Here is a 25,177-nt window from a genome sequence, read left to right as displayed (position 1 = left end):
TAAGCCTGATAACATGACATCAATCTCTGGGAGATTCATATTATTCCAAATTTTTCACTTATTTCTACATTTAAGCTATGGCATATGCACACTCTCACACCAGTGTATACAGAAATTCTTTGTAAATCTAAGTCAGGACCATTGAGGTCACCTGAATCAAATAATTGCCTGAGTTTCATCTCTAGGACCCACATTGGAGATGTAGATGATAGTCTGCAATACACTGTCCTCTCACTGCCACATACACAGGTACTTACATGCTAACAGAGTGCAAACATTTTAAAGGATGAAATTCACAAAGCTAAGAAAAATAACACAAGAGAACATATGAAAAGATTTGACAGACTAAATTATTGCTATTGGATTTCAAGATGTATTTCTGTTCATTGAAACAATGATGGTTCCTTTTTTAATTAATGTCCTGGTTTTGATTTGGAAAATGAGTGGATTTTTTTTTCATTCATTTTGCAGTTCAAAGACAGGTCATTTAAAAAATATGTCTCAATTTAGCTTACTGGTGCATGCCTGTAATCCCAGCACCTGAGAGACATTGGCAACCCAATCTGAGTTTTATACCAGTGTGGTCTACATAGTGAATTTCAGACAGCCATGGCTATGTAGAGATATCCTCTCTCAAAAAGATCCTAAAATGAAAGAGTATATCTCAAAGCATGGAAATGTTTCTGATATAATCTTCCTGAACATTGGTTTTAATAAATATTCTTGTTACATTTACTCACATTAAGAGACCTGTGATAATAATGAAAATAGGAAACTGTCCAAAGTCCAGTCACAGAGGGAAAGAAATCCATTGAGCCCTTCAGCAGCCATCTAGCATGGATACATAACCTTCAAGTGATAGGAGACCAAAGTAGTAATGGAACATCTTCATCCTCTCTATTGTAATGACATGTTTGGGAGATAGAATGTTAGTAGTTCTGCTCCTCTTGCATGCCCAAATTTGGTTCCTAGAACCCACATCAGATAGCTGAGAATAATGTATATTTCCAGGTCTAGGGTATCTTATGAATTCCTCTGGCCACCTAGGGCACCAGCTATGAAAATGGTGAAAACCCACATGCATATTTGACTCCACATTGTAAAAGAGGTTTTCTTAATGTATATGTTATTTTTATTAAAATTCATGTAATTTAGGTACATAAATTTTATTGCTGTGTATCCCAAGTGCATGCAATGTATGAGCTGAAGCAGAAGATCGTGTCTCCTCCATGTGATTAGAGTTACTGGCAATTGTGAGCTGTGGCTTGGATGCCTGACATCAAATCTAGGTCATGTGGAAGAGCAGCCAGTGTGCCTAGGGACTGAGCCATCTATTCAGCTCCATAAACATGTCATTAATAGCAGTAAGGTAGGAAAGGTTGATCTTCAGTTCATCTTTAACTCAGCCCAGATGACCCAGAAGAAGAAGATTGATAGCTTAAGGAATTTAGGATTGGTTTTTAAAGAAGTTTCTAAGCCAAAATCTCCATAAAAATATGGAAGTATCCGAAAATGATCAGGACAGAACTGATAATACCAAATGATTAAAAAGTGCCTGACCACTTGACCAAAGCCACAAGACTGAGTTTATCTTGCATGTGTTAAATAGGCAGCAATGGGAGCCCACAAGGACGCATGTCAAGACACATACCCCTGCTTGAGATTGTGACTACTGTAAAGAAATAAAATCAACTTGAAGACATGAAGACTAACTTTTCTGAAGCAGATTGCATTCTGCTTCCCTGATGCCTGCAAAACATTCAGTTAGGAGCCCAAGATGGAGACTCTATAAGTTGTAGAGGTTGTGGTCAGAGGAACCTGAGGGTCAAACTATAAGGCTGGAAAAATCAGGTGTTTATAAAGACCTGTGGAAAGTGGAGGAATTATTAAGGAGGGAGCTTTAGATGTTAAAGTGTTACTTTTACACAAGGAATACTACTCAGCAATTAAAAACAAGGAAATTATGAGGTATCCCAGAAGCAGAAAGATACACATGGTATATACTCACTTTTAAGTGGTTATTAGGCATGTAATATAGGATAAACATACTAAAATCTGTACACCTAAAGAAGGTAGGCAAGGAAGAGGACCCAGGGAAAAATGATCAATACTCATTCAGAAAGGCAAATGGGATAGACAAAGAAAGGAGGTGAAAACAAGGAACAAGACAGGAGTCTATCACAGAGGGCCTCTAAAAGACTCTACCCAGAAGGATATTAATGCAGATGCTGAGGCTCATAGCCACTTTGGGCAGATTGCAGGGAATCTGGTGAAAGAAGGGGAGATTGAAAGACCTAGAAAGGTCTGGAGCTCTACAAAGAGAACAACAGAAGCAAAAATATCTGCGCTCAGGGGACTTTTCTGAAACTGATTCTCCAACCAAGATCCATGCATGGAGATAACCTAAAAACCCTGTACAGATGGAACCCATGGCAGCTCAGTCTCCAAATGGGCCTCATAGTAAGGGGAACAGGGGCTGTCTTTAACATGAACTCAGTGGCTGGCTCTTTGATCACCTCCCAATGAGGTGGGGCGGTCTTACCAGGCCACAGAGGAAGACTAGGAAAGACAGTCCTGATGAGACCTGATAGGCTACTGTCAGATTGAAGGGTAGGAGATCCTCCCCTATCAGTGGACTGGGGAAGGGGCATGGGAGGAGATGAGGGACTGAGGGAAGGTGGGATTGTGGGGATGAGGGTGGGGGCTCAGCTGGGAAACAAAGTGAATAAATTGTAATAAATAAATTATATTTTGAAAAAGAAAATTATTTCAAGGACATTTGGTGTGTAATGAAATATGCACACAATTGGCCTTATGCCCTGGAAGAGAAATAAGTGTTCTCATAGACTGCAAGAATTTCTCCAAAGTCCAAATTTACTAGACTATCTCCCTTTCTAACCTTGGAGTGGAAGGGCAGGTGTGATAGGCCTGTGCCTTTTGAGTCATTTGATCTCTGTTTACCCAGGAGAGGAGCTGTTGCTTGACCTGAGGCAGAACTCGGTGGTTTAGCTAATGATGGACTGTAGGAAGTCCTAGTAACCAGGAACACCATTAAGTGGCAGCCTGAGACTTCTTTTCTGGATCTTTCTCTGATGCAGCTGTGGTAACTGTGAAGGAGATCTCAAGCCATACCATGATGAGAGTTGGTCTATTCTCCATATCAGCCAAAGCAGGTTGGCTGAGCTTTCAGTCTGATCTGCTGATACTGGAATAGTATACAATGAGCCACACTACAGCTCTGTTGGTACACAGGGTGATGTTAATGAGGATCCCTTTGAGAGGTGGGGGGGCGCTGCAACCCTGGCAATAGGAGGTGATGGTGCTCATGATATCCTTGTTAAGTGTGCATGCCCTGACATTGCATTTGATATGCAGTAACAGGACAGTTTGAAAAAAAATGAAAGTTTTATAAAAGCCTGAAAATTACCTCCGAACTACAGCTTTCTGTGATAATTTTTACATTTTGTTTAGAAACTGGTAGAACAGAGGAGACAGAAGCAACCTTTTGGCAATATTTAATTAGATTCTCTTTACTTTTCCACTACTACCATCCACAGTTGTGTGATTCAGGAAAATTCAATTCCAGGTACAAAAGAAACTGCTGAGCAGCAGAGGTTTCTCAAGTGTGCATGCATTATGCAGATAGATAGAGCAGATTTCACATCTTGTGCTATCACCTATATGTCAGGAAGCTGACATGAAAGTATACTTCAACATTGTTTTGTATGTGGACATCTCTGTGGCTGAGTTTCTTGGAATCAGAAAAAGACTTGAGGAGCCACAGAGAAATAGCCCAACTTTCTGACCACTTCAATTTACAGAGAGAAGTATAGAACATGGGGCCTCTCCTTTTTGGAAGAAAAATAAATAATGGTAGCTGGAAAGCCAATAATATAACAGTTTAGGCTGTCATGCTGAATTTATTTTTTTGTGAGTTGTGAAATCTGAGTTTGTTTAATTTCTACATGCATAAGTAACAGTGGTCAAATTCACATTCTATCTGTTTCCTTAAGTCATTTGATGAAAACTTGAATATATTTAGGGGATTATGATTTTGTGGTTTTGTCTACATCCAGTTATTCTTTCATTAATATTGTATACCTTTTAATTATTGTAGTTTCAGGTAAGTACAGAAGTGACATTGTACAAGTGTGTGTCTAAAATTTCCTCATAATCCTATTGAGAATTCTGAGTTTTTCACATAGTACATGGTTTTGGAATCAGATTTCCTGTAATAAATCATTAGGAATTTTCTTTGGATTGCTTTTAATTCAATCTTCAAATTGAAAGTTAATTTTTTAAATCTTTTTCTTCTGAAAAAAAAATATGTTTAATGGTGGTGTTTATACTTGTTTGAAAGGGTAAAATATATTATTATATAATCATTAATTTCACATAAACCACAAGTACATGCCACTGAAGATTATTTGATATAAGGTACAAAGTGATACAAAGTGACTTTACTGTTGAGTTCAGTGACACAGCATACATTAACATGGTCACATAGTGACTACATTATGTAGAGTTCTCATAAAAAGACAGAATTGCTGTGGATTCATTAGATTTTCCATGCACATGAAATTGGTATTGTGAAGTGTCACAGTTCTCATGCTCATTGCAGTTATATTCATAATACAGCCACAGAAGACATGGCACAGACTTAGAAAAGCCCCATTGACCCATCCCATTTGACAGGTTAGTCAAACAGGGTCTACCTGAAAGAGGGAGTAGAAATGTGGGGACAGAGAGGCGAAGAATGGTGACCAAGACAGGCTTTTTGAACAAGGTCTTAGTTTACTGAATGTGCAAACAACACTTATAAAGCAAAGGGTACAAGCAATTTTTTTTTCACAGTAGCCACACATCTGCACCACCTGGCAAGGCATCCAAGAAATTCACTCAGGGTTGCACAAAGTTTGCTGTCTGGTTCTCAGGGTTGTAGGGAGCTTGCTATCTACTTCTCATGCTCTGAACACCCTGCTTGCAAAGACTACCAAGACTGTCTCTGAAAAATGGAACTTAGTTAAGATCTGCATCTGCCAAGGCCAGGAGGCAGAATTCCAATTACCAGACTCCTTCACCCCATGTTTGATAATTATGTCTCTGTGATATTCCTGAAAATCTAGGCAGTATAATACATGGGTTCCCCCCATCCCCTTAGCTTCAATTTAAAGCAGATATTCTCTTGGCACTCCCAAATATTCTGTACCATCAAGTCGCAGGACAACTTTTCTGGCTCAGTTGGTGGTGAGGTTTCTCTTCCCACTGTGTGTAGAGAATTTTCTTTCCCCCAAGTGGCTGGAATATAGGGTTGAAGACTCCAAGCCTGTACATGCTCATCTTCTGTATATTCAGCAAAGCTCTGTGGAAGTGGCCTCAGCAATGGGGGCCTTTCTCAGTTTTTAGAAAGAGAGACCTTTTTTACTACCATCAGCTTGGTTTGTTTAGGGATATCTACAGGGCCAATGAACCAAGACATCAATTGATTGTAACACAATTCCAGCACTGAAAACCCTGTCTGACAATAAAAGATGGTCAGTTCAGACTCTGTATCCTTTGTTACTAGGACTTTTTACTAGGGATGCAATTATAGACTCCATGAAGTTGCCACAAAACTTTTTTTTTCCACTCTAAGCAGCAAAAATATCCTGATTCCAGCTGTGTTTTCCTGTAGCCTTTCTCTCCCTTCATTACCTGATGTTTTCTGCTCCAGTATACCCACAGCATCTATTCTTTCTCTCCTTCCCAGAGAGCTCCAATTTCTACCATCTTGTTTACCTAACACTCTGGATCTGTGGAATTTTAATTTGAAGCAGTGTGTCACTGTGGAGGCAGATTTTGAAGTCTTCTATGCTCAAATAAGTCCATGTTCACAGTCTCTTTTTTGCTTCAGATCAAGATGTAAACCTCGTAGCTTCTCCAGAACTATACCTGCCTTTACTTTGTCGGGTTTCCCACCATGACAATAAAGCAGTAAACCTCAGAAAAAAGACAGCCAAAATTAATGTTTTATTTTATAAGAGATGCTGTGGTCATGGTGTCTCTTCAAAGCAATGGAAACTGTAACTATGAATGAAGTTGCTAGCAGGAGCTGGGGTATAGCTGCAATAGTCCTTTCCATGCGTTTCTTTGGAAGAATGTGGATTTTTGTAAGTTTGGATTAGGAAAATATTTGGAGAAGTGGAAAAAAAGGAGTAGTGACCTCCGGGGAATACTCCCGTTGGCAAAGCTTCCATCATATAAAAGTAAAGCTTAGAGCCATGCATGGTGGTATATACCCTCAACATCAGCACTCAGGAGAGAGCAGAATATAGGTTTCTGAGCCCAAAGTCATATATGGAGCAAGTTCCAGCAGATCCAAGCTTAATCAGTGAAGAAAACATTGGAATAAGGGAAGCTTATGTAGATTTCATTGAACATTGGTCCCAAGTTCCAGCCCCAGCAAGCAGCAGATTCAGCCAAGTAGTTCTGGCTTTAGAGTCGATAATAGAAGACAATTGTAGAATAATAATAGAGGTCAAATTTGGAAGAGTGGGGTAATGTCATTATTCCCTGTGCTGACATGGTTTACACAGGTAATCCCAGCACTCAGGGAGGCAGAGGTACAACTAAGGCTACACAGAGAAACTCTTGTCTAGAATAACAAAAAACAAAAATAAAACAAAAATGATTTAAAAATGAAATCAAATAAATAAGTAAATAAAAGCCAAATAGTTGGGTATTATAAATGAAAATTTTAATTTATCTTTTGGAGTAAGATAAATTAAAAATATTTAATAAGATAAATTAAAGATATTTAATTTATCTTTTCTTTGCTCTAGACCTATTGAGGTGATGAGCCCCCTCCTTAACTTAAGCCACATATCTCATGGTAGCCTAAATATATAATGGAAACTGAAGATGGTTAATCTTTCTCTTGTTCTATGTGCCTTAGCTCTGGCTAGCAAGTTCATTTTTTCACTTCCATTAGAGTTTACGTCTTTGGAATTCTGGTGTATTTTGATGATCACGAAGCTTAATTATCCAGCCAAACGGTCTCAACAGCCACTGGATTCTTTAACTCTTCATAGTCTTTGAGCAATTCTTATAAATTAACTTCCTACATAAACAGAGAAATATATCCTATCAGATCTTTTCATGTAGAGAGCTTTTTCTAATACAGCTTTGTTTTTTTCCCCACTTTCCCATTGGGATACAAGTGCTTGCTAACGTGGTGCTCAAAAATATCATGTGTTTCCTGTTTTTTTCCCCTGGGTTGCCTCAGACCTTCCAGGGGGAAAGTAGCTGCAGTATATTTGATGGTAGCGTTAAATCACAGAACAAAAATATCATTGCATTTTCTGAAATCTCTGTTTAATTTGTAATATTCTTGGGACCCATCCACTTAGGGACAGGAGGTTGAATAATGTGCTGTGCATCTATCCACCTTGATTCCAGTAGGAAGAGGGAATGTGCCTACTGAGTGCTAGAAGACAGAAGGTAGACTAGGGGAGGACAGGTACAAATGATTCTGAAATAAAAATCTCTGAGATCTGGAAAAGGTCTGGTCCTAAAATGGAAGCATGAGCCAGGAATCACAAAGCCTTGTCCCTTCAGTAAACTCTAACCATAAAGAAGGTGCTCATGTCACTCAATACTCACTGGCCAATCAGGACTGTGAGGTCATGCCTTCAGAGGAAGGGGTGGATTCTTCCTGGTGCCATATTGCACAAACGCTTTGTAGGTGAGCAGCTTTTAAAAGCTGGTGTCCTGTGGTCCATTTGAGGCTGCTGTGTGAGGATATTTCAGGCGAGTTCCAAAGTCGCAATATGGTGAGTGTGTGGATATTGACCCCAACCTATAGAGCAGGAGGCTGAAGAGCAGGACCTGCTTTATTGGGTACTTCCAGAGTCTGGTTAGGAACCTACATGAAGTTACAGGAGGGATCACTTGCCCTAGCCATGACCATAGCAGGGGCATTTGAATATTTTCACTGTATTGGGTTCTGGGTGGAAACCAATAAATCTCACTTCAGGAATAAAAGATTAAAATTCAAAGCCTTATTTTCTGAGCTCAGGGAGTTGTCTAGTTCAGGATCATCTAGTTCCCCCAAGAGTAAGCTATTTTTGATATTTAATATTTTTGGATTAGCAAGGGAGTTTCTGTTGGAGGCTTGGTCTGATCCAGCATATTTCACCTCAAGGCCTTAAATAATTTTCCAAGATATTCGGTCTGGAATCTAAGGTCCTTAATTTATATCCCTAGACATTTGGTCCAGAGCTCAAGGTGATAAAGCATGAAGAATTGGATCCTTGGTCTGGTGAAAAGTGAGTCGTTTGTGGTCTAGTTTACAATTTAGGCATCACCATTAAGTTAACAGCAAGTTTAATCAGTTAACAGATAATTGGGAAAATGTTATAAGGAGCCCGGAGGGAGATGGCTCTGCAAACTTGGCAATTCTCAATATCATATGGGAAAACAATAAATGCAGAATTGACAAAACAAGCCTGTACAGGAAAAGATTTTCTAGAGGTTATCCTCATCCCAGATCTCAAAGCTGTACTTTAGAGCAATAGTAATAAAAATGGCATGGTAATGGCACCAGTACTTTAAATCTTTAAGGGGTGTGCATTTACTTATTAGTTGCTGGAGCCAAAGCTATTTACTGAAGCCTAAGCCAAATAATGAGCAAAGGTCATTTAGTGGCAACCTAAAGCTATTTAGTGAAAGAGTTATTTAGGATCCTAAGTCATGGGTGATAGATTTGTGAGGACATCCGTCTGTCAGTTTTAGAGCATCCATGAGAAATCTTAAGAAAACATCCTTATGGTATCTTGCAGGTGCAATATTCAAGCCATGGAAGCACTCTTGCTGTCTCCTGCAACAGTAATTAAGCCTTCCCCCTTTCCTGCCTTCTCCCTATATAAGTTGGGTAAAAATTTCTAATAAATGAGGCTTTGATCAGACAAGAAGACTTGGCCTCCTTCAGGTCTCTCTGTCTCACCATTCTTTTCACCCCCCTCCTTAGGACCCCGATGAACTTCTGCGGGTCAGGACAATTAGTAATTTTTATTAAATCATATTAAGAAGTTGAGGACAAAATAAATATAGTGGAATCAAATGTGGTCTCAGTTTCAGGCCCAGCTTGAAAGTATGCAGTCAGCCAATGCTACCTTGGCTATTGTTTCTGCTTATCAACCTTAACATCCCTGGCTTTACTATTAAGAGTGTACTTTTCTTAACCTTAAATTATTCTCCAAGATTTTGTACATCACAGACATTAGCAAAAACATCTTCTCCAACATTGTTAAACAATCTTTTAAAAAATTCTTTCTAAGTATAATGGTCATTGATACAACCTACATCTATGGTTTTTTTCAAGGGCAGTGGTTAATTCATTAATCTGCTCCAGCTTGATCTGCTCCAGCTTGATCTGGGAAAAGAGATCAAGAGAAAAGAGATCAAGCATTGTTAAAACTTTAAATGCCAGGGATACTGCCCAGTGAGGGGGCTAGGAGCATTCTTAGAGTTTTCATACAACTCGTGTTATGAGGGATATGGACATCATAATGGCATCAAACAGAGTTATGTTCCAAAACAGCACAAAGTCCTCAGTATAAACAGCTCTTCGGTTTATGCTTTTCCAAGACAAACTCATCATCATGACCATGCTAACAGGGGAGCCAAATTCAATGAGTGCTACAGATGTTTTGCTATTGCTCCTGAATGGCTCTCAACAGGACCAGGTAGCCAAAATACTTTGCCTATATATGGGGGAGGAAGGAATGAGGTTACCTCAGGCCCTGGGAAGGAGAATTCATGGTATTCGGTGGGCTATGCAAGCCTTGAGGACCATATAACATGGAAGAACTGAAGGATTGTTGGGAGAAAATTGGCAGCTAGGTCTGTTTTGATACATTAAATACGAACCTCTGCCATTTGTTCCAGGTATGAATCCTACATCTATGGAAATATAAACTTCAGAGAGAGCAGGATGGTCTCCATTAGGTAATGATTAAAAAATGAGCTCACCAGGAAGAAAGATGGCAAAGACAAAGATTCTAATTTTCTTTCCTTTCTTTATATCTTCTTTCTTTGCTTTGAAGGAGGGCGGGTACCCAGACTGGACTCAAATTTTTGCTGTCAAGTTTTGTTTTTCTAATTCATTTTTATTTTATTAATTATTTTTATTTTTTCACAATTTATTCATTGTATACCCCTATATAAGGCCACTCTCTCAACTCCTACTGGTCCCACCCTCCTTCCCTCTTCCCCCAAACCCTTTTCCATAGTCCACTCAAAAGAGGAGTTCCCCTCCTCTGCCATCCATCCACATATTATCAGAACACTACTCAGCTATTAAAAACAGGGAAATAAAATTTCTGCTCTTATTACTTCTGCATAGGCCACTGTGCTCACCTCAGAAGATTTCATACTATGAAGCTTGCCTGCAAGCTTACTGTGAAATAAACACTAAGTATAACTCATTTTAAAGAGTCCCACTCCCAAGACAGTGTTTGATTTACCATCTCACATCCAGAAACATGTGACATTTTAAATGCTATGAAGTGTGAAACATTTTTTCACAAGCATTTCAGAGAACGGGGTTCTCTTGCTGCCTGGAGGCCGTTTCCCACAAGCCCAGGAAGGAAGGAGGGCCAGAAGATGAGGTATAAAGCTTGGAAGACACCCACAAGAATAACAGTGATCAGAACACTCTGGGAACCACCTCAGGAAGTAAGTTCAAATTTAATTCCAGAAAACCGAGGGTATATACCCCTTAGGGAGTGACTGGGATGCTGTAAGGATAGGTGTAGATAATTGTTTAAAACTGAGCACTTCAAGGATGCTTGATTTGCAGTAAACAGTACATTCCTATCATATGAACAAGAACATGGAACTTAATTATCCTATATTTGAAGGGAGGGAAGAGTTATTAGGGATCTGTGTCAAAGGCCATCTATCAAATTTGGTTGGTGGCATCTATGTCTAAAGGCATTCTCCAGATTAAGTCAGGCAGGGAAAACTCACCCTTGCCATGATTATACAGCTAGGCCAACAGCATGGTCATACATGGAAGAAAAAGCCTCCTCTCTCACATCTCAAAATTCAGTCTGGGTTGTGATGGTTTTCAGTAGAACCCCTTGGAACAAAAGGTATGTGTAAACAAAGAAACTTCTACAGGCTACCACTGTTGTGATACTCTCAGAGAACTTCCTGGCTGGTGTTAGTTCACCATTCCCTATATATTCTTCGACTAGACTAAAAGTTTCTTGTGTAAAGTGAAGTAACTGAAAACAGTAAATGTTGAGAACCAGTATTATCAGTAAGCCTTTCCAAAACACTTTATTATATAATAATTTTGCATGTAATTGATATTTACCATTCATTGTATATAAAAATAAGTTTATTTACTTTACATTCCAATTTTAGTCCCCCTCCCTTCTCTTCCCCCTGTACTACCCTCCATTCCTATTGCCCCTATTCCCTTTCCCCTTCAGAAAAGGGAGGTCATTTCAATTGAGTTAGTTTTCCAGTTCTGTTAGATCTCAGTGGACCAAAGAACACAAAGACCTTTCCACATTGCTTATACTCACAGAATCCCTCTCCAGTAAGGATACTTTTATGATGACGATGACTCTATATTTGTGCAAGGCCTCACCATTTTAACACATTCATGAGTTTTTCCTCCATTATGAATCCTTTCAAGATGATGAAGATTATACAAATGTGGAATGGTTTCACCATGTTAAAAACACTCACAGGCTTTCTATCCACTAGGATTTCTTTCATGAGTGTGAAGATGATTCTGAAGTCCAAAAGTTTTTTCACATTGGTTACAGTCAGACATCTTTCCAGTATGTGTTATTTTATGTATTAGGAGATGTTATGTACAAAGGCTTTGCCACATAGTTATATTCATATCGTTTCCCTCCAGAATGTGTTGTTGTCTTAGGAGATGATTGTTACATGCAAAGGCTTTATCACACTAATTACCCTCACCAAGCTTCTCTCCACTGTGTGTCTTTTCCTGTTTTCGGAGACTACTCTGCTGTGAAAAGGCTTTATCATATTGGGTACATTCATAAGGTTTCATTCCAGTATGTGTTCTTTTATGTCTTATGAGAACACTGCTTTGTGCAAAGGCTTTACCACACTGGTTACATTCATAAGGTTTCTCTCCAGTGTGTGTTCTTTTATGGCTTATGAGATGACTGTTTTGTGCAAAGGCTTTACCACACTGGTTACATTCATAAGGTTTTTCTCCAGTATGTATTCTTTTATGGCTTATGAGAGCACTGTTTTGTGCAAAGGCTTTACCACACTGGTTACATTCATAAGGTTTCTCTCCAGTGTGTGTTCTTTTATGGATTATGAGATGACTGTTTTGTGCAAAGGCTTTACCACACTGGTTACATTCATAAGGTTTCTCTCCAGTATGTATTCTTTTATGGCTTAAGAGATTACTGTTTTCTGCAAAGGCTTTACCACACTCGTCACATTCATAAGATTTCTCTCCAGTGTGTGTTCTTTTATGGCTTATGAGATGACTGTTTTCTGCAAAGGCTTTGCCACACTCATTACATTCGTAAGGTTTCTCTCCAGTGTGTGTTCTTTTATGCCTTATGAGATGACTGTTTCGTGCAAAGGCTTTACCACACTGGTGACATTCATAAGGTTTCTCTCCAGTATGTTTTCTTCTATGGCTTATGAGGTGACTGTTTTTTGCAAAGGCTTTACCACATTGATTACATTTGTAAGGCTTCTCTCCTGCGTGTGTTCTTTTATGCCCTATGAGATCAGTGGTATAGGGGAAGGCTTTACCACATAGAGTGCATTTAAAGGGTTTCTCTCCAGTATGACTGCTTTCATGCCTGCAAAGATAATTAGTACATGTGAAAGATTTACCACAGTCATTTCATTACACTAATAAATATGTTTTTCTATATGAATTAATTTTATAATTTGGCCTAATGGTAAAGAAGAATCAAATTTTTAACTTTTATCACTTTATTTATATTCATGATATTCCCCTTCATTATGGGTATTTTTGAAGATCCCTGTGATGATAAGAGCATTTGTTATGTGATTCACTTTTATAGCATCATTTTTCTATAAGAAGTTTTCTCCTATATATAAAGTGTATTGCAAGGATTCAGAGTTTTACCCCAGCAATCCCATTCAATAAAGTTTTGTACTGTATGAATGACACTTCATTTACAAAGTGAGCTAGTACAAGCAGAAGAAGTTCCAAAATCCTTGTATTCATAGGTATTTTCAGCAATATGAGTTTGCTGATAAATTCTCAGTGAAGTTGCAAAACCAATTAACAGTAACCATTTATCACATTCAGAAAATTTACTCACAGTGGGGACTACTACCAAATCAATTGTTCTTGGAGAAAGACAGGGACACTGCTTCTTTCAATATCCCTATGCTCATGTGTCTTAGAATCATTTTGACATATGATATACCAGTTTAATTTACAAAAATAATAAAGATTCCCACATTGAATTAACACAGTTTGTTTTTTGTTCATCATAGACATGTCATATAGGGATTAAGGTTTCTCCACAACAATATTCTTGATTCTCATAAGCTGCTTCTTACACTAAACTTTACAAAGTTACTGCACGAAAATGAGTAACACTGGTTCTACTATGAAATTTTTGCTTATTAGAAGGTTTTGGACACATACTGATCACCAATTCAGTGTGTATACCTCTTACAATATCTGAGTAGATAGAATGAGACTAAACAGATTGGCAGTTCAAGTCAGTAGCTGTAATGTCCATATGATTCAAATGGTATTTTTGTTACAATATTATTTTATTTTCTTCTATCTTAGGGGAGTGCCTTGTAAACACAAATCAGATACCTGACATTGAAGTACATAGAATTATGAGATTTTAATGATCATCAGTACACGTAAAGCAGTGCTGTTTTTACAATGTTGCTTTTCTTTAAAACTTCCAGGACACAGCCATGTGTGCTGGTACATGCCTTCAATCCCAGCACTTGTGGAGGCAGAAGCAGGCATATCTTGCTTGTTATTTTGAGGTCAGGCAGGTCTAACAAGCAAGTCTAAGAAAGTCACAGATACCCAGAAAAAAATCTATTTCAAAAACAGAAAATAAAAAGCAGCCAATAAACAAACAAACAAAAAACACCAAACTTCCAGGACACATTAAAATTTAAGATTCATATCTGTATCAGTGTGCACATAAAGTTACCTTTTATTACTTGTAGAACTTTGAAAATGTTCTTCAATATTATGGTCATCCCAATTGTAGCCTAAAATATAGTATGAGAAAATATATATTATTGGAAATAACATGTTATTATTAAGGCAAAACTTAAATCATTATCTTCTGTGACCCTTAGAAACATGCCGGATTTATTTACCACATTCCTCCTCATTCTCAATTGGAATTACAGAAGAGGATCAATAACAAAGTAAGAGTTGTCTCTTTATTTTAAAAGTGAAAGAAAAATTGCAGTCTTACCTATAGCAGTGAGGTTTTCACAGGTCTCTAGCATCACATCTTTGTAGAGTTGCTTCTGGGAAGGTTCCAGCAAGGCCCACTCTTCTTGGCTGAATTTCACATGCACATCATTGAAGGTCACTGAATTCTAAAATATGCCATACATTTGTACAACAGAAACAGTGGAAACAATATAATTTATATGTCATTGTCAATATAATCATATAATTCTACTGCTTCTTCCATTTATTTTCTGACACAGAAGTGCGAATGTTATACAGTTGGGTGCTGTGCGTGATGTGAAGTAGGGGAGATGAAAAAGCCTAAAGGTTAGATTGACAAAGAAAACCAAAAACAAACAAACAACAAAAAAAACAAAGGCATGCTTCAAAAACCTGTGTTTCATCAGTTTGTGAGACATGAATATAAAGTAGCCATTAGTTGGGTACTTGAGCAATCTATGAATCATTTTCAGTTACTTGGGTGAGTAGGTCAGGACCCTGTCATGAGAAAGATGGAAGGACAAAACACAGTCATGATATTTTATATAGCAACAAATGAGATGTGTTGATCAGGGGACACTGAACAGATGGGTAACATCAGTCCAAAGACAACATGGTACTGAATATTGTGTTTTTACCAGGGCTCAGGGATGTGGCATATCAGTATGTGAAGAGGGGGGCTCATATATTTGTGGAAGGGAAAGTGGACTACAGTGAATACATGGATAAAAATAATGTGAGTGGCAAGCAACAACAATCATAGCCAATAGCACCATATTTCTGAGTGACCAGACAAAAGAAAAGGAATAGAACACATGATTATTCTTTGATCATTGTTTTGTACATCCTCCTTACTAAATAATGTAGTATATAGATTAAAAATAAAGATTAAAACTTTTCTATTAAAAAAGAAGTGTTAATGTTATCACTAAGTCATTTTAGAAAACTGAATAACAAAGTTTAATTTGTCAAATCTGAACTTTTGGATAGGATATAGCTTTGAAATAGTTATGGCAATTAATGTGGACAAAGACAAACAGAGAGGAGAGTGAAATAGAAAGAGAAAGACAGAGAGACACAGAGAGAGAAATTAAGAGATGAACAGTATTAAGTAACACATCAGAGAAATTTATGAACAGTTACTAACGAAAAAAAAATATGATGGACAAGCTGGGTGTATTCTGTCATGCCTTTAATTTCATCACTCAGGAGGTAGAGGCAGGTGTATCTTATTGAATTGGATGCCAGCATGATCTATGCAAACAGTTATAGGACAGCCAGACTTATATAGTAAGACAGAGCCTCCCCTAAAAGTCAATCAAACAAACACAAAAGATTGAAAGAACTCAGAGGTCTTTACTGAAACTTCTAGAAGGAATTATACATTCACTCCAGTTGTGTATTAATTTTCCAGAAATCTGCACTGCCCTAGCTTAAATTGTAACTTTTATAAGATCTTACTAAAAGAGAATGCATGTTTAAACAGCTAAAAATAGAAAGATGAAAATATTAGCAATGTAAATGATGATCATAAATAAGCAACATAAGACAGGAGAGATGGCTCAGCAATGAGGAGCTCTTGCTGCTCTTGGAAATAATTTGGCTCAATTGTCAGTGTTTAACTGGGACCCACTACTATCAATTGCTATAAGTTCATGAGTTCTGAACACATCATCATACTACTGTGAGGATCAGGCACACAAGAGGTTCATATTCATGCATACAATCAAAATACTCATATTCAGTAAAATTTAAAAACAGATCCCAAATGGCAGGGCTGATCACACACTGTGACTGATCAGCAGGGTAACAGAGACTGCACAGTGACAAATAGTTGGAACTGTTGGCCTCCAATCACCATTGACTGAGTTTACCAGGTGATAAGAAACCCAATGATGAGAAAAACAATTGGTTTCAACCTCAGAGCACCCAACTAATCCCTGGAAAATTTCCTGGGCTGTTGTGGCAGGAGTAAGTTTTTCAAGCAAACATACCCAAGAATCATGTCCTGATCACCTTCCCAGGCTGAACTTTGCTCCCCAGGGCACCAGAGACTGGGAGTCCCAGTCTCAATAAAACCCCCACAGGGAAGGAAACAAGTGGGACTGACCGAATATCACCCAGTCTATCCCTGAAAAAGGTCCTGCAGACATGTGGGAGCACGGCAGGCAGCACTGGGTGGGGCTCCAGCCATGAGCCCCACACACACGACTCTCCATCACAGACAGAACTGTGTGCCCCAGGGCACTAGAGGCTGGGTTTCCCTATTGGGAGAAAACCCCACAGGGAGGGAAACAGCAGGTCCCAGCTTAGAGCACTCAGCTGACCCCACCACCACCACTACCACCACCACTACCACCACCACATATGGGAATATTCTTGGAAAAAGTTCCAAGGTTCCTGTCCAGTCACCAGCTTGGAGCCACCATTCGAAAGCAAGTGCCTATGCACTCTACACGCCCCCCCCCCAACAGTACAGACTGGGTCTCCCTGTTGGGAGAAAACCCAAAGATGGGGGAAATATCTGGCCCTACCTCAGGACACCTCGCTCCAGAAAAGTTTCTGATTATCCACAGGCTCTAGACTCTAGCCTCTTGCTGCACACATGAGAGTAATGCTCATGTGCCACTGATTACAACTTGGGTACAGGGGAAGAGAGCTCCAAACTCAGACCTCCAGAAGCCTGGGTTCCCTGAGATCAACCCCCAGATACTGCCCCAAGGGACAACCAGTTATCCCTAACTAAACTGACCAAACCCCGGGGCATTCAGGTTACAGCAGCAGCTCACTAAATTTACAGCAAGAAACCCAGCAGCAGGGCAGCTGTCTCCAGAACTTCTCTGGGTGAGAGAATAGCCCCCTTTACTAACAAAGGCCAAAATTATTTCTCAGGTCTGTACATCTGAGGTGAGCTGTGGCAATTATTAAAAAACACCTGCCATTCAGTGACCATACCCAAAAAGATGAGGAGGCCTCCTTTGGGAAAAATAATCTTCCTGCCAAGGGGATTCGACCCACCATAGGATTCTAGGAAGTACCAGAAACTAACACCCAACACCCAAGGTAGCCCAATGGATAGAGGCCAGCGTAAAAGCTCAACCAACAAAAGACAGAACAATATGGCATATCCAGAACCTAGTCATTCAGGAGCAAGCAGCACTGGATACCCCAGCATAAAAACAATTTCAGGCCAATCTCCCTTATGAACATTGATGCAAAAATACTCAACAAAATACTTTGCAAACCCAATACAAGAACACGAACACATCAAAGACATCATCCAATACAACCAAGTAGGCTTCATGCCAGGTATGCAGGGGTGGTTCAGTATATGGAAATCCATCAATATGATCCACCATATTAACAAATTTAAAGAAAAATAAACACATAATAATCTCCTTAGATGCTGAAAAAGCATTTGAAAAAATCCAGCATACATTCATGTTTAAAGTATTGGAGAGATCAGGGATACATGGCGCATACCCAAACATAGTAAAGGCAATATGCAGCAAGCCTATAGCCAAGATCAAGATAAATGGAGAGAAACTTAAAGCAATCCCACTGAATTCAGGGACAAGGCAAGGCTGCCCACTCTCTCCATATCTCTTCAACATAGTTCTCAAGTTTTTGCTAGCTCAGTAACACAATTAAAGAAGATTAAGGGGATACAAATGGGAAAGGAAGAAGTCAAATTATCACTATTTTCAGATGGTATGATAGTATACATGAGTGACCCCCAAAATTCTACCAGGGAACCCCTAAAGCTGACAAACACTTTCAGCAATGTGGCTGGATACAAAATCAACTCAAAAAATAAGTAGCCCTCCTATATACAAAAGACAAAAGTGCTGAGAAAGAAATTAGGTAAACAACACCCCTCACAATAGTCAGAAAGGACATAAAGTACATTGGTGTAACCCTAACCAAGCAAGTCAAAGACTTGTATGAAAAAATTTCAAGTCTCTAAAGAAATAAATAGAAGATATCAGAAGATGGAAAGATCTCTCATGCTCATGGCTTAGCAGGATTAACATAGTAAAAATGGTCCTCTTACCAAACACAATCTACAGATTTAATGTAATTCCCATCAAATTACCAACACTATTCTTTACAGACCTTGAAATAAAAATTCCCAACTTCATATGGAATAACAAGAAACCCAGAATTGCTAAAACAATCTTCCATAATAGAAGATCTTCTGGGGGTATTTCCATCCCTGATCTCAAGCTGTACTATAGAGCAACAGTAATAAAAACTGCATGGTACTGGCATAGACACCAAACTAGTGGATCAATGGAATCGGATAGAAGTCCCAGAAATACACCCACACACTATGGACTCCTGATTTTTGACAAAGATGCCAAAACCATACGATGGAAATAAGATAGCATCTACAACAAATGGTGCTGGTCTAACTGGAAGTCTACATGTAGGAAAATGCAAAAAGATCCATATTTATCACTATGCACAAAACTAAAGTTCAGATGGATCAAAGACCTCAGTATAAAACCAGACATAATAACTCTGTTAGAAGAAAAAGTGAGGAAGAGCCTTGAACTCATTGGAACAGGAGACAACTTCCTGAACAGAACTTCAACGGTACAGGCTCTAAGAGCAACAAGCAATAAATGGGACCTCATGAACCTGAAAAACCTCTATAAGTCAAAGGAAACTGTTGTCAAAACAAAACCACTGCCTGCAGATTGGGAAAGGATCTTCACCAACCCTATATCTGACAGAAGGTTAATATCCAGTATTTATAAAGATTTCAACAAATCAAACACCAACAAATCAAGTAACCCAAATTAAAAAATGGGGTACAGAGCTAAACAGAGAATTCTCAATAGAGTAATATAGAATGGCAGAGAAACACTTAAAGAAATGTTCAACATTCTTAGTCATCAGGGAAATGCAAATCAAAACCACCCTGAGATTTCACCTTACACCCATCAAAATGACTGAGACAAATAACTCAAGTGACAACTCATGCTGGATAGGATTTGGAGAAAGGGGAACCCTCCTTCATTGCTGGTGGGAATGTAAACTTATACAACCACTTTACAAATCAACCTGACACTTTCTCAGACAATTAGGAATAGCACCTCCTCAAGATCCAGCTATACCATTCCTAAGCATATATCCAAAAGGTGCTCAAGTATTCAACAAGGACATCTGCTCAACTATGTTTGTAATAACTTTATTTGTAATAGCCAGAAGCTGGAAACCACACAGATGCCCTTCAGTTGAGGAATGGATACAGAAACTGTGGTATATCTATACGATGGAATATTACCCAGCAAAAAAAATAAAATAAAATTTGCAGGTAAATGGTGGGAAGTGGAAAAGATCATCCTGAGTGAGGTATCCCAGAAGCAGAAAGACTCACAGGGTATATACTCACTCATAAGTGCATATAGGATATAAAATATAGGATAAAAATACTAAAACCTGTACACCTAAGGAAGTTAATCAGGAAGGAGTATGCTGGCTAAGATGCCCAAAACCCATGCAGAAAGGCAAAGAGGATGGACATCAGATGAGGGAGAACAAAGGGACAGGACAGGAGCCTACCACAGAGGGCCTTTGAAAGGCTCTAGCCTGTAGGTTGTCAAGACAGATGCTGAGACTCATAGCCAAAATTTGGGCAGAGTGCAGGGAATCTTATGGAAGAACTGGGAGATAGTAAACCTTGAGATGACAGGAGCTCCACAAGGACAGCAACAGTTCCAAAAATTCTGGGCACAGGGGTCTTTTGTGAAACTGATACGCCAGCCAAGGACCACTCATGGAGATGGCCTGAAACCCCTGCACAATAGGTAGCCTATGGCAGTTCAGTATTCAAGTGGGTTTTATAGTAATGGGAACAGGGACTGTCTCTGACAGGAACTCATTGGCCTGCTCTTTGATTACCTCGCATTGAGGGGGGATCAGCCTTGCCAGGCCACAGAAGAAGACAATGCAGCCACTCCTAATGAGACCTGATAGACTAGGATCAGAGTGAAGGGGAGGAGGACCTCCCTTATCAGTGGACTGGGAAAGGGACAGGGGTGGGAAAGATGGAAGGTGGGATCGGGAGGGGAGGAAGGAGGGAGGTATAGGGGGGATTCAAAGTGAATAAACTCTTATTAATAAAATTTTAAAAAGAACACAATAAAATGTTGAAAGATTTTTTAAAACTATGCTGTTACATATAGTTTCAAACTATGAAAATATTGCCTGATACCAGTTATTGCTCCTAAATAATAAATAAATAAATAAATAAATAAATAAATAAATATGAGGAAGAATACTTCATACTCATCAAAGGAAAATTCCACCAAGATGGCATCTGCATTCTGAGCAACAATGCACCAAATACAAGGACACCAACATTTGTAAGAGAAACATTAATAAAACTTAAAAAACATATCAATCACCATACATTAATAGTGGGAGAGGTAAACATGTCACTATCATCAATGGACAGAGCAATGGAAAAGGACTTAAACTGAGAGATAATGACACAAATTGATGTCATGAATCAAATGAACCTAAGTGATATCTAGAGAATTTTTTAACCCAAACAGAAAAGAATCTATCTTCTTTCAGCACCTCACGGACCCTTCTCTAAAACTGAACATACAGTAGGTCACAAACCAGGCCTCAACAGATACAACAAGATTGAAATAATATCTTGTATCCTATCAGACCATGATGGGCTAACGATGGACCTCAACAATAACAGAAATAACAAAAGCCTACACACATGTGGAAACTGAACAACTCTCTACACAATGAAATCTAGGTCAGGGAAGAAATAAAGAAAGAACTTCCTACAATTCAATGAAAATGAAGGTACATCATACCCAAAGTCATGGGATGCAATGAAAGCAGTCCTAAGAGGAGTTTTAATAGCACTAAAGGCCTTCATAAGCTATTGGAGGCATCCCATACAAGCAACTGAATGGAACACATGAAAGCCCGAGAAAAAAGAAGCAAATACTCTCAACAGGAGTAGACTACTAGGACTAACCAAACTCAGGGTTGAAATCAATAAATTAGAAACAAAGAGAATAATTCAAAGAATCAACAAAACCAAGAGCTAGTTCTTTGAGAAAATCAAATACATAGACAAACTCTTAGTCAAACTAAGTAAATGGCAGAAAGACACTATCCAAATCAACAGTCTGAAAGGAAGAGAGAGAGAGAGATAACAGACACTGAGAAAATCCAAAGAACCATTAGATCTTATGTCAAAAACCTATATGCCACATAATTTAAAAATCTAAATGAAATATACAATTCTCTTGTTAGATTCCACTTACCAAAGTTGAATCAAAATCAGGTAAAGATATTAAATAGTCTTTTACTGCCTAAGGGAATAGAAGGAGCCATCTAAATACTTGCAACCAAAAAAGCCAAGAGTGAGATGATTTCAGAGCAGAATTCTACAAGACAGTCAATGAAGAGTCAATATCGATATTCTTCAAATTATTCCACAAAATAGAAATGGACGCAACATGACCAAACTCCTTTGTAAGACCACAGTCACCTTGGTAAATCCTCAAAGACCCCCAAAAAGAAAGAGAACTTCAGATCAATCTCTTTTAAGAACAATGATGCAAAAATACTCAATAAAATAATTGCAAACCAAATCCAAGAACATATCAAAGATATCATCCACCATTACCAAGTAGGCTTAATCCCAGGCATGCAGGGATAGTTCAATATAGGGAATCTTAATCTGTCATATAAACAAATTGAAAAAAAAAAAACAGGATCATTTCCTTAGATGCTGAAAAAACATTTGACAATATCCAACAGTTATTCTTGTTTAAAGTCTTGGAGAGACTGGGGACAGAGGCACAGATCTAAAAATAGTAAAGACAATATACAACAATCCTATAGCTAACATCAAACTAAATGGAAAGATAGTTAAATCAATTCCACTGAACTCAAGGACAAGACAAGGCCACACACTCTCTCCAAATCTCTTCAGTACAGTACTCAAAGTCCTATCTAGGGCAATAAGACAGCTAAAGGAGATCAAGGGGATACAAATTGATAAGGAAGAAGTCAAAGTATTGCTATTCACATATCTGACAGTATATAAAAGTGACCCCAAATATTCTACTTTAGGGAACTCCTACAGTTGAAAATACTTTATCAAAGTGGTTGGACATAAAGTTAACTGAAAAAAAAAATCAGTAGCACTCCTGTATGCAAAAGACGAATGGACTGAAAAAGAATTAGGAGAACAACACCCTTCACAATAGGCAGGAAAAAAAAACGTAATGTACCTTGGAGTTATCCTCAACAAGCAAGTGAAAAACCTGCATGAAAAAAAAAAAACTTTAAGCCTATGAAGAAAGAAATTGAAAAAGATACAAGAAGATAGAAATATCTCTCATGCTGATGGGTCAGAAGGATCAACATAGTAAAAAATGTTATCATACCAAAAACAATCTATAGATTAAATGATATTGCCATCAAAATATCAACACAATTCCTTAAGGAATTTGAAAAAAAATTCTCAGCTTCATATGGAAAAGTAAAAAAGCCAGAATAGCTAAAACAGTCCTGTACTATAGCAGATCTTCAGTAGGTATCACCATCCCTGATCTCAAGCTCTAATATAAATCAATAGTAATAAAAAACTGCACAGTACTGAAATAAAAACAGAATGGTGGATGAACGAAATTGAAGTGAAGACCCATAAATAAACCCACACACCTATGGACACTTGATTTTTGACAAAGAAGCCAAAACCACGCAATGGAAAAAGGACAGCACCTTCAACAAATGTTGCTGGTCTAACTGGAAGTCTACATGTAGAAAAATGAAAATAGATCCATATTTATCACCCTGCATCAAACTACAGTCCAAGTTGTTCAAAGACCTCAACATAAAACCAGATACATAAAACCAGAAAAAGTGGGAAAGAGTCTTGATCTCATTGGCATAAAAGGTAACTTCCTCAACAGAACACCAAGAACATTGGCTCTAAGATCAAGAATTAATGAATAGGATCTCATGAAACAAAAAGCTTCTATGAAGCAAAGAACTCTGTCAATAGAACAAAATGACTGCCTACCGACTGACAAAAGATCTTCACCAACCCTTCATACAACTGAAAGAGCTAATAAACAATATATATAAAGAGCTCAAGAAATTAAACTCCAACAATCCAAATAATCCAATTTAAAACTGGGGTACAGAACTAAACAGAGATTTCTCCACAGAGGAATATCAAATGGTGGACATTAAATGCTCAATATCTGTAGTTATCATGGAAATGCAAATGACATTCCATCTTAAACCCATCATGGCTAAGATCAAAACCTGAAGTGACAGCAAGCTAGTGAGAATGTGAAGAAAGAGGAACACTCCTCCATTGCTGTGGGAGTGCAAACTTATACAACCATTTTAGAAATTAATCTGATGCTTTCTCAGACAATTGAAAATAGTGTTACTTAAAGACACAGCTCTACCATTCCTGGATATATATCAAAAAGATGCTCCACCATTCAACAAAGATATTCAGTCAACTATGTTCATAGCATCTATATTCATAATAGCCAGAATAGGGAAACAAACTACACGTCTCTCAACCAAACCATTGTTTTACAGAAATTGTGGTACATTTACACAATGGAATGCTACTATGGTATTTAAAAAAAAAAAAAAGGAAACCATGAAATTTTCAGACAAGTGGATGGAACTTGAAATGATCATCCTAAGTGAGTTATTCCAAAACCAGAAAGGCATGCATGGTTCATTAATAAGTGGATAATGGCCATAATATAGGATAAACATACTACAATCCACAGACCTAAAGGAGCTAAATAAAAAGGAGGACCCTATGGAGAATGGTCAATTCTTATTCAAAGGGGCAAATAGAATTGACACCAGAAGTGACTGAGGAGAGGGAACAGGATGAGAGCCTAACATACATATCCTCCAAAAGACTCTATCCAGCGGGGGTTCAAAGCAGATGCTAAGACTCATAGCCAAACTTTGGGTAGAGCACAATCATAGGAAAGAGTAGAGGGATAGAAAGTAGAAAGACCCAGACCTGGCAGGACCTCCATAAGAAGACCAACAAGGACAACAAATATGGGCCCATGGGGACTTGCAGAGATTGATGCCCCCACCAAAGACCATTCATGAAGAGGAACCAGACCCCTGCTCAGATGTAACTGATAGGCATCTCAGTCTCATGTGGGATCCATATTAAGAAGAGTAGGGGCTGGCTCTGACATGGACTCTGTTGCCTGATCTTTGATCAGTTCCCCCTGGTAGAGGGGGCATTGCCACACCACAAAGGAAGAGAATGCACGCAGTCCTAGTGAGCCTTGATAGGCTGGAGTCAGATGGTAGGAGAGGAGGGCTCCCCCTATCTGAGAATTGGAAATGGGCTAAGGGTGAAAGAGGAACAGAGGAGTGAAACCAGGAAGAGACAAGGGAGGGGGCTAAAATTGGGATCTTAAGTGGATAAATTATTTTTAAATTTTATTTATTTATTTATTACAATTTATTCACTTTGTATACCCACTGTAGCCCCCTCCATAATCTCCTCCCAGTCTCACCCACTCTCCTTCTTTTCCCCCTATGCCTTTTCCATATTCTCCTGATAGGGGAGGAACTCGTTTCCTTCTATCTGAACCTGGCTTATTAGGTCTCATCAAGAATGGCTACACCATATTCCTCTGTGGCCTCAAAAGGGTGCAC

General features: G+C 38.5%; 1 protein-coding gene across 1 annotated transcript in view; it reads left to right on the top strand.

Annotated features, from left to right (window-relative positions):
* The window catches only part of LOC132650600 (zinc finger protein 431-like), a 182,040-nt gene that overhangs the window by 5,714 nt on the left and 151,149 nt on the right, over nucleotides 1-25,177 (top strand). The window lies entirely within an intron of this gene.

The sequence above is a fragment of the Meriones unguiculatus genome (genome assembly GCF_030254825.1).
Source record: "Meriones unguiculatus strain TT.TT164.6M chromosome 13 unlocalized genomic scaffold, Bangor_MerUng_6.1 Chr13_unordered_Scaffold_28, whole genome shotgun sequence".
NCBI lineage: Eukaryota > Metazoa > Chordata > Mammalia > Rodentia > Muridae > Meriones > Meriones unguiculatus.
This window is presented reverse-complemented; position numbering and strand designations above follow the sequence as displayed.